The 15136-nt window shown below is 43.1% G+C and overlaps 1 pseudogene; it reads left to right on the forward strand.

Annotated features, from left to right (window-relative positions):
- The window catches only part of LOC132207694 (utrophin-like), a 127644-nt pseudogene that overhangs the window by 92230 nt on the left and 20278 nt on the right, over positions 1–15136 (forward strand).

Raw genomic sequence — 15136 nt, forward strand, 5'->3', positions numbered from 1 at the left:
TAAAATCAATCCGAGTATTGATGACATAAGGTTTCAGTATGTTCTAATTTCATTTTAGTTCAACAGAGAAAGTAGTTGAAAGTTTGAGCGACTTTTGTTTTAAATCATAAAATTGAAAGTGATATACTTTTGATTCCATTTGGTCAGATCTGTACAGGATCATGTAGACGTCTTGACACTCTGATTGTAATGCTCTTCACGGTGACAAATGATAGTGCTGGAGAAAGATGTGTATAAAGTACACAATATGAACATCATCCAGTTAATGTCAAGGAATAAATGGCTTTGTGAGGGGCAGGTCATGCCTCACAAACCTTATCGAGTTCTTTGAGGATGTGACTAGAAAAGTTGATGAGGGTCGAGCTGTGGATGTCGTGTATATGGACTTCAGCAAGGCATTTGATAAGGTTCCCCATGGTAGGCTCATTCAGAAGGTCAGGAGGAATGGGATACAGGGGAACTTAGCTGTCTGGATACAGAATTGGCTGGCCAACAGAAGACAGCGAGTGGTAGTAGAAGGAAAATATTCTGCCTGGAAGTCAGTGGTGAGTGGTGTTCCACAGGGCTCTTGGTCCTTGGGCCTCTACTGTTTGTAATTTTTATTAATGACTTGGATGAGGGGATTGAAGGATGGGTCAGCAAGTTTGCAGATGACACGAAGCAAGGAGGTGTCGTTGACAGTATAGAGGGCTGTTGTAGGCTGCAGCGGGACATTGACAGGATGCAGAGATGGGCTGAGAGGTGGCAGATGGAGTTCAACCTGGATAAATGCGAGGTGATGCATTTTGGAAGGTCGAATTTGAAAGCTGAGTACAGGATTAAGGATAGGATTCTTGGCAGTGTGGAGGAACAGAGGGATCTTGGTGTGCATATACATAGATCCCTTAAAATGGCCACCCAAGTGGACAGGGTTGTTAAGAAAGCATATGGTGTATTGGCTTTCATTAACAGGGGGATTGAGTTTAAGAGTCGTGAGATCTTGTTGCAGCTCTGTAAAACTTTGGTTAGACCGCACTTGGAGTAATGCACCCAGTTCTGGTCGCCCTATTATAGGAAAGATGTGGATGCTTTGGAGAGGGTTCAGAGGAGGTTTACCAGGATGCTGCCTGGATTGGAGGGCTTATCTTATGAAGAGAGGTTGACTGAGCTCGGACTCTTTTCATTGGAGAAAAGGAGGAGGAGAGGGGACCTAATTGAGGTATACAAGATAATGAGCGGCATAGATAGAGTTGATAGCCAGAGACTATTTCCTAGGGCAGAAAAGGCTAACATGAGGGGTCATAGTTTTAAGCTGGTCGGAGGAAAGTATAGAGGGGATGTCAGAGGCGGGTTCTTTACACAGAGAGTTGAGAGAGCATGGAATGCGTTGCCAGCAGCAGTTGTGGAAGCAAGGTCATTGGGGTCATTTAAGAGACTACTGGACATGCATATGGTCACAGAAATTTGAGGGTGCTTACATGAGGATCAATGGTCAGCACAAAATTGTGGGCTGAAGGGCCTGTTCTGTGCTGTACTGTTCTATGTTCTATGTTCTATGTTCTAACTGTGTCATTGTGGTATTTTCCAGACTAATTGTCCTTCAGCTAATCTCAGTCAGATTGTTTACTAAACTCCATTTAGGAATAATGTTATGCACTTCACTTGGAAATGTATGAGGACTGTGACAGTATATTGGGGAATCCTTGCAAGCGGAGAGAATTTTATTTTCTTTCAGTCCGGGCTGGATATAATTCTAGGACTTGGAGATGAAAGTCCGGGGTTAAACTTTCAGTGTCCTTCTATACACCCCTAATCACCTCCAATATTTCATTTATATTAAATTGAGCTTCGTCTGCATGAGATGTGTTTCAATATTATATCATTATTGTGACTGTCAATTTTGACATTGTTCATTAGGTGCGTACCCTTCATATTGATTGCAGCTCAAGGTCCTTCTGGATGTCAAAACCAAAATGTTGCATTTTCCAGTAAAATTGCAGACATTGAGCGGAAATTCACACTAGGGAGTACTGAAAGGCATGGATTATTTCTCAGTACCACCCTCATTAATACTTTTTCTACCTGCCAGACAGAAACTAGACTCTCAGAATTACCGAAATGAAATTCAGAGTGGGTGTGTGGTGCTTGCACATTGCTCAATGCTCCTCTGGACCTCCAACTTGGGTAGTAGTCACCAGCATCTGCAGCCACACCCTTCAGTAGCACCCCATCTCCACAGTTTTGACATGTGGCATGTTCCAGCCTCAGCACATCTCAGATCTGCTTTCAGTACTCTTCTGTACTTCATTGCTGCATTTTGGATTGCAGCAGCCCCCCTCATTGCAGTGCTACTGCCAGGGCACTTTTATATGCAGGAACAGGCACCCATTCGTGTATTGGGCCACGTTACACATCAGGACACCTTGCTTGAGCTCTCCACTCTCATTTTGTCCCTGCATGAATGCTAACAGCTCCTCTGCCTTGTCTTCATTTGCCTTGTCTTTTTATGGGTTGCCCCCTCCGCCACACCTCACAGACTCATAATGCGAGTATATTGATTAACCTTTTGGCATCGAGACAAAGCCAGACAGCTTGTCATGTTTGTCAGCAGTCATCAATCAAAGGAGTGGGTGTGTTGCCGTTCAGCACCGTGATATGTTGATCTCACACCTGCAGCATGTGCCAGCTGCAGAAGCACAGAACGCGTTGCATTGTCTCCAACCTCATGGTCATGCTTCAGGTTCCGAGGGGAATGGTCTCCAGTCAAGGGAGGCAGTTTCAGGCAGCAGATCTAGGTAACTCCAGGGCATTGTCTGATATCACTCGAGGGGCTTGGATGCAATCAGTTGGCTGCTCAGGATGACCATCGTCAGGACACTGTCCTCATAGGTTGTGAGAAGTCGAACGTTAGACACCTCACTACCTGTGTTGGCTCTTTCTGCCCTACTGTGGGCTGTTTTTCCTGGATGAAACAAAGGGAGGGATTGAGTGAGATGAAATGAGCTGGTGCATTTGTTAGTGCTCATGTATGTTTGGGAAGGGAGGTGAGGTCTCCTGGGTGAGAGCAAGAGGCACAGAGACATAGAGGATTAATAGCCTTGGGCCCTCAAGTCGGCGAGAGCAGGTGAAGACAGACATTGAATGCTTTGGTGAGAATGGTATTACATGAGCTGTGCTGAAGGGTGGTGCAGAATTAGAGAGAGGGTGAATGTGAGGTAGCACAGAACAATGAGGCTCTTCTTCTGTTGGAGCAGGGGTCACTGATCTTGCAGCACTGCTGGATGGTTCTTTTGGTGGTTGAGCCTGCATTGGCACTGGACAGCCTTGGATCAGTCTGGCCGAGTCTTGTGTCGTGGCCTCCTGTGCTTGTCCTTGGGAAAGAGGACAGTTCTGCACTGCACCAATCCATCCACCAGGACCTCCAGGTCCCTAACTGTAAAGTAAGGTGCTAATTTCCCCTTTCCTGCCCTGTCTGGGACAAATGCTATGAACGGTACGAGGCAGTTCTGGATTCTGAGCAATTTACTGGTCCACAATAGCCTTCAAACATGGCACGAGTGCCAGTAATACCGGGATGGTCCAGTTACTTTGAGTGGAGAACTAACTAGCGTCGGTTGAGAGAGGCACAACAGGAGCATTGTTGCCAGTTATTGAATAGGTTTGCAACAACAGAGTGAGAAAATTTCTTCGGTCTTTTGGAGAGATACTGTCCTTGCAGTGCAATAAAAATGACACTGAACTGATTCATTCCAGTGTTTTAGACCTGAAGATTTAAGAACAGAATTAGATCATTCAGCCCATTGAGTGGGATCTATCATTCTCAATCCCATTCTCCTTTGTCCATACTAAGCAAGAACATATCTATCTATGCCTGAAATCAACTCTGACTTGGCCTCCACAGCTTTCTACATCAATGAGTTCCACAGATTCGCAACTTTCTGACTGAATAAATTCCTCCTCATCTCCATCCTGAAGGGTGGTCCCTTTGACTCTGAGGCTGTGCCCTCAGGTCCAAGTCTCTCCGACTCGTGGAAACAACATCTCCGTGTGCACTCTATCCAGGCCTGACTGACCTTCAGTGTGACCCCCTTCGTCCTTCTAAACTCCGTCGAGTACAGACCCAGAGTTCTCAGCCACTCCTCACATGACAGTCCCTTCATCCCCAGGATTATGTTTGAGAACCTCCGCGAGACCCTGACAAAGGCCCGCACATCCTTCCTTAGATAGATGGCCAAAAACTGCTCTTAATATTCCAAATGCAATATGACCAGAGCCTTACACAGCCTCAGCAATACATCTCTGCTCTTGTATTTTTGCCGTCTTGAAATGAATGCTGACATTGCATTTGCCTTCCCAACTGCCAACTGAACCTGCATGTTAAAAGAATCCTGAACTGGGGCATCTTTGTGCTTCAGATTTCTGAAGCCTTTCCCCATTTAGAAAATAGTCTATGCCTGTAATGCCACTTCTCGAAAGACTCTCTGTGACCTCCCAACCCCCTCAACACTGCCTGCCTTTCCACCTATCGAAATGTCATCTGCAAACTTAGCAACAACCCACTATGGACAACAATACCATCAGTTCCTTTGTCCAGATTGTATAATGTGAATGGCTGTAGTCTGAACTCTGATGACTGCGGAACTCCTATAGTTGCTGGCTGCCATCCTGAAAAAGACCCTTTTATTGCCACTCTGTGCATTCCGCCAGTTAGCCAATTCTCTGTCCGTGGCAGTACCTACTCCCGAACACCATAAGCTCATTTTTTTAAATTTTGAAGCCTCCTGTGTGGGACCTTCTCAAAGGCTTTCTGGAAATCCAAACAGATAAAGTTCAATGGTTCTCTTTTGTTTTAACTCACTGGTTACATTCTCAAAGAATCTAACAGAGACCTTCCCTTGACAAAGTTGTGTTTTCTCAGCCCAATTTAGCATGTATTTCCAAGTATTACCATGTACTTCCAAGTACTCTCCGGCCTCATCCTTAATAATGGACTCTAAAATCTGACCTAATGACCAGCGCCAGGCTAACAGGTCTATAATTTCTTGTCTTTTGCCTCCCTCCATTTTAAACAGGGGCGTTATATTTGCCATTTTGTACTCCTTTGGGACCCACCCTGACTCCAGTAATTCCTGAAAGATCACCAATAACTGCATGGTTTTTTCACTTATCTCCTTCAGAACTCTGGGGGGCAGTCCATCTGGTCCATGTAATTTACCATCTTCTCGGAATTATAGAATTCCTACAGAGCGGAAAGAGGCCATTGGGTCTGCACCATCTCCGCAAAGAACATCCCACCGAGACCCAGCCCTGTACTGTTTCCCCGCAAGCTCACATTTGCCATGGCTGATCCACCTTGCCTGCACATCTTTGGACTGTGGATGGAAATCAGAGCACCTGGCGGAGACCCGTGCAGACATGGGGAGAATGTACAAATTCCACACAGACCCTTCAGCTTCTCCTTTGAGATGGCCACCACACTCACTTCTGCTTCAGACTCCCTTAAAGTTCTACTACTGGTGCCTTCCAACCTGAAGACTGATGCAAAATACTTGTTCAGTTCCTCTGCCATTTCTTTGTTCCCCAACACGACTTATTTGGCCCCTCTTGAAATTTTCTTTGGATTTTCAGGGGTGTTTTACAATAACAATATCTACTTTATTGTGTTGACAAATGGATTATTTAGATCATCACAGAAACAAAAAGCAAAATTCATCAGTACTCTCAATTAACAATCATATATATATATTAATATCACAATCAATGCATTTCCATCAGGTAAGCACGTAGCTGGAACTTTCTAACCTGGCAGTTTTCACTTTTCATTTCTCAGATTTCACTCTCAGACAGAACAGTTGATGTTGACACACTGTTCCTTAAAAATAGCATCCACTGTATTTTTCCCCATGTTGTAGCTCGTGGGCTTGTGTCACCTTAACCCATAGAGTCCATGTTCATTTTCAAGCAAGTTATTACTTTCGTGATTTCAGGTGTTACATTCAGAAGGGTACCATGCTGCAATTCGAGCCTGCAGTTTCCAGAGTCATCCCAATGTGGAAGATTTTGAAAAGTATCTAAGTTTCCCTAATTTACTTGTCTTTTAGATCCAAACTGATGAAGACCACGGTCCAGATTTCTGTTCTTAACAAGAATGCCTATTTATTACAACTGCATAGATTCTAGCTACAGTCAGATATTTACAAACATTGGACACATATCTGTACAAATTAAAACTGTAAGCCCCCTGTTAACTCATCTTCCTGCAGACAAACATCGAGGGGAGAGGGATAAAACATGGATATTATAGGTGTAAAAAAAAGGCTAAGTAAGCTGTTCAGTGGTCCCTGTTCACAGGATTTGCAAAGATGATCTTGAGGATATAAAACAAATGAATAAATATCCCGGAGTGACTTATTATCTATTAAAACATGTGTTGATGATATGGCATTGCTATGATCATAAAATAGAACGTTGTCCAATTTCCTATGAGCATTACCGTAGTTTTCATTTGTATTCTCCATGTCGGGAACATACTTAATTAGTACTTTACTGATTAAGTGACCTTTGCTCATCTACAGTGTTCAGTTGCAAACAGCCAATAGTTTATTATTCTAATTTCGTAACTTTGGTTTGGAATTTTGTCATAGGAAATGTATTTCACCTACATTACCCTGTGTAATTGTAGCCAATCCTCCATTGGCAAAGAAACACAACTACAGAAGTTAATAAAAGAAAGAACTGCATTTATGTAGCTCATTTTATGGTCTCAGGCATAAAAAGTACTTTATAGGCAGCTAAACTACCTTTGAAATGTCGTCACTGATGTAGCATAAGAAAACCTGTTGTATTTAAAATAGTCAGAAGTAAAGAAATATGAAATAATAAAGAAAGAAGAAATAGTAAAATAGATATGAAATTATGAATGTAAAGAAATATAAAATCTTCAGCCCTTTGCGAGTGGAGACGTAGAATCAGGAGATGCAGAGTCAGTATGGAGCCTACCAGGGAGGAGGCAATTCTGGATCTGGTGTTGTGCAACGAACCAGATTTGATCAGGGACCTTGAAGTAAAGAAGCCATTAGAGGTAGTGACAATAATATGATAAGTTTTAATCAGCAATTTGAGAGGGAGAAGGGAGAATTGGAAGTGTCAGCATTGTAGTTGAAGAAAGGGAACTATGGAGCGATGAGGGAGGAGCTGGCCAAAGTTCAATGGTTCAATACCGTAGCAGGGATGGCAGTGGAACAACAATGGCAGGTATTTCTGGATATAATGCAAAAGGTGCGGGATCAGTTCATTCCAAAGAAAGATCCTAAGGGGAGGCAGGGGCGGCCGTGGCTGACGAGGGAAGTTAAGGACTCTCTAAAGATAAAAGAGAAGTATAACATAGCAAAGATGAGCGGGATGCCGGAGGACTGGGAAACTTTTAAAGAGCAACAGAAGATCACTAAAAAGGCAATACGCAGAGAAAAAAATGAGGTACGAAGGAAAACTGACCAAAAATATGAAGGAGGATAGTAAGGATAACAAAGTGTGGAGCTGGATGAACACAGCAGGCCAAGCAGCATCTCAGGAGCACAAAAGCTGACGTTTCAGGCCTGGGTGAAGGGTCTAGGCCCGAAACGTCAGCTTTTGTGCTCCTGAGATGCTGCTTGGCCTGCCGTGTTCATCCAGCTCCACATTTTGTTATCTTGGATTCTCCAGCATCTGCAGTTCCAATTATCAAGGAGGATAGTAAAAGGTGTGTTGAAAAAAAAAATGGTTAAGACTAGAATTGGGCCCTTGAAGACAGAAACAAGTGAATTTATTATGGGGATCAAGGAAATGGCAGAAGAGTTGAGTAGGTACTTTGGAACTGTCTTCACTCGGGAAGACACAAGCAATCCCCCAGATATAATAATGGCTGAAGGACCTAGGGTAATGGATGAATTGAAGGGTATTTATGTGAGGCAAGAAATGGTGTTGGATAGACTGTTGGGTCTGGAGGCTGATAAGTCCCTGGGACCTGATGGTCTGCATCCCAGGGTACTTAAGGAGGTGGCTCTGGAAATCGTGAACGCATTGGTAATCATTTTCCAATGTTCTCTAGATTCAGGATCAGTTCCTGCGGATTGGAGGGTGGCTGATGTTGTCCCACTTTTCAAGAAAGGAGGGAGAGAGAAAACAGGAAATTATAGATCGGTTAGCCGGACGTCAGTGGTGGGAACAATGCTGGAGTGAATTATAAAAGTTGAAATTACAACTCATTTGGATAGCCGTAACAGGATAGGTCAGAGTCAGCAGGAATTACGAAGGGGAAATTGTGCCTGACTGATCTTCTGGAATTTTTTGAGGATATAACTGTGAAGATGGACAAGGGAGAGCCAGTGGATGGGGTGGACCAGGACTTTCAGAAAGCCTTTGATAAAGCCCCACAGAGGAGATTAGTGAGCAAAATTAGGGCACATGGTATTTGGGGCAAAATACTGACTTGGATTGAAAATTGGCTATCTGACAGGAAGCAGAGAGTAGTGATAAACGGGTCCCTTTCGGAATGGCAGGCGGTGACCAGTGGGCTACCACAAGGTTCAGTGCTGGGACCGCAGCTGTTTACAATATACATTAATGATACAGATGAAGGCACTAAAAGTAATATTAGCAAATTTGCCAATGACACAAAGCTGGGTGGCAGTGTGAAATGTGAGGAGGATGTTATGAGAATACAGGGTGACTTGGACAGGCTAGCGGAGTGGACGGATGCATGGCGGACGCTGTTTCATGTGGATAAATGTGTGGTTATCCATTTTGGTGACAAGAACAGGAAGGCAGATTACTATCTAAATGGAGTCAGGTTAGGTCAAGGGGGAAGTACAACAAGATCTAGGTGTTCTTGTCCATAAGTCAATGAAAGCGAGCATGCAGGTACAGCAGGCAGTGAAGAAAGCTAATGGCATGCTGGCCTTCATAACAAGAGGAATTGAGTATAGGAGCAAAGAGGTCCTTCTGCAGCTGTACAGGGACCTGGCTTAGAAGGATGAGAGGGTGTCTGATTGAGACGTATAAGATTGTTAAAGGATTGGATACTCTGGAGGTAGGAAGCATGTTTCCGCTGATGTGTGAGTCCAGAACCAGAGGACACAGTTTAAAAATAAGGGGTAGGGCATTTAGAACAGAGTTGAGGGAAAACTTCTTCACCCAGAGAGCAGTGGATGTATGGAATGCTCTGCCCCAGAAGGCAGTGGAGGCCAAGTCTCTGGATAGTTTCAAGAAAGAGATGGATAGAGCTCTTAAAGACAGTGGAATCGAGGGTTATGGGGATAAGGCAGGGACAGGATACTGATTGTGGATGATCAACCATGATTATAATGAATGGTGGTGCTGGCTCGAAGGGCCGAATGGCCTACTTCTGCACCTGTTGTCTATTGTAAAAGTTAATTGTATAAGAATGATTAAGACGGTCCCATATTTCTGGTGTTGGCAGCTTGTTCAGATAGGGAAAGCAAGGTTGATCTTGATTCTGCTCCTGTTTGTTACACAGAAGCCTCTTCGAGCAACAATTCTTGCATGTTGATGGGACGTTGAAACGCAGGTAGATTATCATGATCACTTGTTGAAAATGGATAGCAGCTAGTAGTTCTCTTTCCTCTCAACCAGTGACCAGTAGGCAATGGTCAAACAACACCTAACCCAGAGGTCACAAGCTCCCCTGAGACATGATGTCAGTTGAGTCTCATGAATAACTACCTGCAGATGGACTATCTATAGATTTAACATGGTATTAAATCCCACATATACTGCTCTCAACCATTTTAATCAAAGTGTTTATCACTCGTTGCATCGAAACAGATCACACAAACTGAATTGGCATCTGCACAAATACCAACATACAAGTTCCATATAGTGGCATTTTGTTTAAAGTTGTATTTATAAAATGATCGGGTGAAGTATTAATCTTCACAAATCATATTAAGATGCTACAGAAATCTATGGAAGTGAGAAATTTGTTTTTTGATTCAATACATGTCTGACAAATGACAATTCAAAGAGATCTTTGTTTCAGCTGGAGTGGGTTGCGGAGTCGGCCTCATTCGGGGCATTTAAGTGACTATTAGACAGGCATATGGATGGTCATATAAGATAGGGGTGGAGTTAGATAGACCTGAGGTTTAGGGTAAAAGTTCGGCACAACATTGTGGGCTGAAGGGCCTGTACTGTTCGATGTTCTATGTACCTTACGCTGTATTCAAATAAGTAAAGTCAGTCAGTGACGTTCTGCAACTTCCTTTTCCAGAAGTATGAGTGGAAGAATCAGAGTGCTTTCTTTGAAAATTGGCTTGACGTGACTCTACAAGGGTCATCTGGAGGAAAAATACAAGTGTCAGTACTAAATCTATCATTGCTGATACACATGTAAACTGTAGATTTAAAAGGATGTAAACTTTGTTCAACAAACTAGCACACTCAATAAACTGACAAAAATTATACACCAGATGTTTACTGTATTCTCATCATCTTGTGATGTATGGTGAGGATGCAAGTGAAAAGGCACTCTGCCAGTAAGTTTTAATTGAGGCAAAGTTGCCTCATTACTGAAGTCATTTATGCTGTAAATGAGGGAGAACAGTGATGTGTATATCCCAGATAATAAAATGTGAGGCTGGATGAACACAGCAGGCCCAGCAGCATCTCAGGAGCACAAAAGCTGACGTTTCGGGCCTAGACCCTTCATCTGATGAAGGGTCTAGGCCCGAAACGTCAGCTTTTGTTCTCCTGAGATGCTGCTGGGCCTGCTGTGTTCATCCAGCCTCAGATTTTATTATCTTGGATTCTCCAGCATCTGCAGTTCCCATTATCACTGATACAATGTGTATATCCCATGCGTTATGTTCCTATTATTGAGTGTGTGTTTTTTGCGTGTGTGGACCTATTGATCAACTGGAATTTTTGATTATTCAGCTCATTCCTGGTACCGCAGGTGCTGTTTAACAAAAGGTTTGCTGTATTAGTATATTTCTGTATTTAGTCACTGCCACATGAGTGTTAAGTCATAACTTGGTCTGTGCAGAATGTGCACAGTGCATTCCTGCAAGATAAATGATGCGCTACATATGTATGATGCTATTGTTTCTCAAAGGCACTAACCTTAGCGGCTGTTTTTGTGACCAATAATGTTTTCATCATTCGCACTGGGAAAAAGATTTGGAAGTGCTGTATGACTCTACTGCTCACTTGCAGAAGTGATAACACTGAATGTGAGGTAATGTTTTTGCCCATTTGTTGTTCTGTTGGTCAGCAATGTATCTCACAAACTAATGGGCATATTTCATTGAAAGCTGGTACGTACGGGTATGGTCCAAGGAAGAACTGATTAGTTTTTGACAGATCCAGATTTATTTCTCTATTTTTTAAAGCAACAGTTAAAATTGGTCGGATAGGCAAATGATCATCTTTCTGGAATATTATTGATTGATTTAGAATGTTGTGGATTGTGTCAGCCCTGATAGTAGAATTTGTCATAACTATCAAAACATGAGCAGATTTTTGAGAGCAGATTATCAAATTGGCCTGAAGCTTTCTCAGTGAGATGGAAGCTTTTAAGAAAAGGATTTATTTTATCGGCCTTGCATTTACAAAGAATCAGTCAAGTGGAGAAATGCCTCAAAGAAAAGCTGTGTAATTATAGTCTCATGGATGTTTTTTGCACAGGAGGAGGCCATGCGGTCCGTAGTTCCTGCACTGCTCAACAAAGATCTGTCTGCATCGAACTCACTTTGGCTCATAGCCCTGGAGCCTACGGCAACACAAGTGAATATCTAAATACTTAAATATTCAGACACTTTCTGAATCAGCCACACTTTCAGTCAGTGAGCTCAGGACTCCCACCACACTGGGAAAATAGGTTCTCCTCAACTCCCCTCTTAGCTTTCTACCTGTGAACTTCAATCTATGCCCCCTGTGTATTGACATGTCTACGAATGGAAAAAGCAGCTTCCAGTTATCCTTTCTATGCCCTTCAAAATCTTAAACATCTTTACCAGTTCCCCTTGTCTGCTTCAATCTTGGCATCGGTCAGATGGGCAGGTCAGTGGCAGATTGATTTTGCCTGAAGAAGGATTAAGATAAGAGAGTACTTAATGTGGCAAAGCCTGTCGTGCCCGATGGAGGTCAGCAACGGCAGTCAGCAGTGAAGTCCACCGGCAAGGATGGGCGGGCCTTAGCCCAGCGCAGGGGAATACGAACCGTCATGGGGGAAGCCTCGGTCAGAGTGTCTGAAAACTCGTGGCTTAAGAAAGGACTGTAATGTTTGACTTTTTAAACTTTTGTTTTTATTTTTCTACTGTTATACTAAGAAGACTGTAGTGCTGAACTTTTTAACGTATTCAATTATTTTTATAACATAGAGCATGGAACGGTACAGCTCAGTACAGGCCCTTCGGCCCACGATGTTGTCCCGAACTATTACCCTCATCCCAAGGTCTGTCTCACCTCCACCACTACCTTATACTGTCATCCATGTACTTGTCTAATGGCCGATTAAATGCCCCTAATGAGGCCGACTCCACTACCCTCTCCGGCTTTGCGTTCCACTCCCCTGCGACTGAGTAAAGAAGGATGGATAAATTTTCTACATTTGCAACTGAAATTTCGTACCGAGGTACTTTGTACCTGAGATGGCACCGTCTGAGGTGGCATTGCACTCCTGTACCCTGTATTGAATATGTGTGATAATAAAACCTAAGTCTAAATCTAATGCACAGCAGGACACTGGGAAGCTGAGAGGAGAAAAGGGATCCTAGGGTGCTAGTTCATAAATTCCTGAAGGGGTCAGGTCAGGCTAGTAAGGGTTGTTACAAAGACATATGGGACATCTCCCTTTATCAGATGGTAAGAGTGGGGAGGTCACTTTGTGCTGTTTAAAAGTTTGGTTAGGCCACAGCTGGAGTTGTGTGTGGCATTTTGGTCACCACCCATCAGGAAGGATGTGATTGCACTGGAGGGAATGAAAAGGATGTTGCATATGTTGGAGCATTTTAGCTGTGAAGAAAGGCTGGAAAAATTCAGATTATTTTCTGTGAAGCAGAGAAGTTTTCGGGGTTGAGTGGAGGTCCTGATAGAGGCATTTAAGATTATGAGAGGTAAAGATAGGTTGAGTAGAAAGCATTGTTCCCCTTAGTTAAATCATCAATAACGGTAGGGCATAATGTTAAAGAGAAACACGGGAAATTTAGCGGAGGTTTGAGGAAAATCGTTTTCATCCAGAGTGTGGCAAAGGTCTGGAATGCATTGCCTGGGAGGGAAGTTGAAACAGGAAACCTCACACCCTTTGAAAAGTACTTGGATGAGCACTTGTAATGGCATAATATTTTTGAGAATGGTCTAGTGTGTAAAAATGGGACTAGTATATGTCGCAGTGTGTTTTTAGAGGTACAGCCTTAGTGGGCCGTAGGACCTCTTCTGTACTCTATGATTCCATGAGAACCCCTAGCCCAGGCAGCATCTTGGTTTTTTCAGTAATGTCCAGGATCACACCCTTCATAGTGTGATCCCTTGCCTTGTTAGCCCTCCCGAGTTCGTCAGCTCACACTTTTCCTGGTTGAGTTCCAATTGCTGTGTCCAGCTGACCAGTGTGCTGATCTCCTCCTGAAGTTTATTCTTTCTGTCTGTCAACCAATTTTGGGTCCAGTGTACCACTTTGCCTTTGATCCCATGGCTGTTATTTACATGACCATTCCGTCGATATCCTCCTCACTAAATTAGTCATTCGCTAGCAACACGGTCATACACACTGTGTTTAAGCCAAAATGATGAATCTCGTTGACAAATTTCAAGGGTCCTTGTGGCAAGCCCTGCACAACCCCACTCAAAGCAAACATCCTGTCAAATAGATATCCCTCTACCATCAATCACCCTGTGCTCTCTGCCTCAGCCAGTTTTGGCTCCAGCGTGCCTCTTTGCCTTTGATCCCGTTGACTGTTGCTTTCTTGATCAGTCTGCCAAGGGGGGCTTTACTAAGTCCACATCGAATGCATAAGCTCATCAACACTCCAACATCTCCTCAAAAAAGGATCAAATTTCTGAAACGTGACCTCACCTTAACAAATCCATACTGACTATCCCTGATTAGTTCATGCAAGTACATTCTACCCCTAAGAATGCCTCTTTATAGCTTCTCCAGTGCTGAGATTATTCTGACTGGCCTTTAATTTCCTGGTCTGTTCCTCTCTCCATTTGTTCATCGTAGGACAATGTTCATCGTCCTTCATGACTTCACGTGTGATTGACAAGGGTTTGAAAATTGCTGACAGGGGCTCAAATATCTCCTCCCTCACTTCCCTTGCTCGCTGGTATACATTTCAGTTCGGCCTGTAGATGTATCCACTTTTAAATTTGCTGAACCAGCTGCATCTTCCGATGTCTAAACTTCTGATGTTCCTAGGTCCTCTGCCCTGATATCAATACTTGCAGTGTCCTTTTCCATTGTAAAGATTGACACAAAGTATTCATTGAGGACGGTGCCCATGTTTTCCAGGTCCACACAAAGATTATCTCTGTGAAAAGAACGAGGAGATATTAGAGAGGTTTGAGATTTACAATCAAGAAAGAAATGACTTCCTTGGAGAATCATACAACATACATTGTCCATTGGTGCCAAGAAACAGAAGTTTTTGTTTCCACAGTTGTTTGCAAATAGCCAATCAAGATCATAAAATAATGTTTTAAGATAATTTACAAAGCAAGGCAATTGAGGAAGATATATTGGATGTATTGAACTCTTAACTACCTCCGTTAAGTTTCGGAATATCAAGCTTTTACTTTTGGATAACTTTTGCAGACCTCTTCAAACAAGGAGCTGAACCCACAGAATTATGTGACCAACAAAGCCTGAGCCTTTTGCTTCACAATGCAGTCCAGATCCCTCGGCAGCTGGGTGAGGTACCTTCATTTGGAGGCAGCAACATTGAACCAAGTGTCCGCAGTTGCTTCCAACATGTAAGTGTGCTCTGCGCCACTTCAGAAGGTCAAGCGGGTCTACTTGCCAGTATGAATTTTGTGCTCATTTTCGGTTTGAATTAGTTCCAGAGGCCAACATGTACCACCACTAATCCAAGGCTATCATGTTTATAAATAGTCAATGTTTTTAATCATTAATTTAATAAAAACAATGTCAGAAACCCCAATG

This window comes from Stegostoma tigrinum, unplaced genomic scaffold (assembly GCF_030684315.1).
Source record: "Stegostoma tigrinum isolate sSteTig4 unplaced genomic scaffold, sSteTig4.hap1 scaffold_124, whole genome shotgun sequence".
In the NCBI taxonomy this organism is placed as follows: Eukaryota; Metazoa; Chordata; class Chondrichthyes; order Orectolobiformes; family Stegostomatidae; genus Stegostoma; species Stegostoma tigrinum.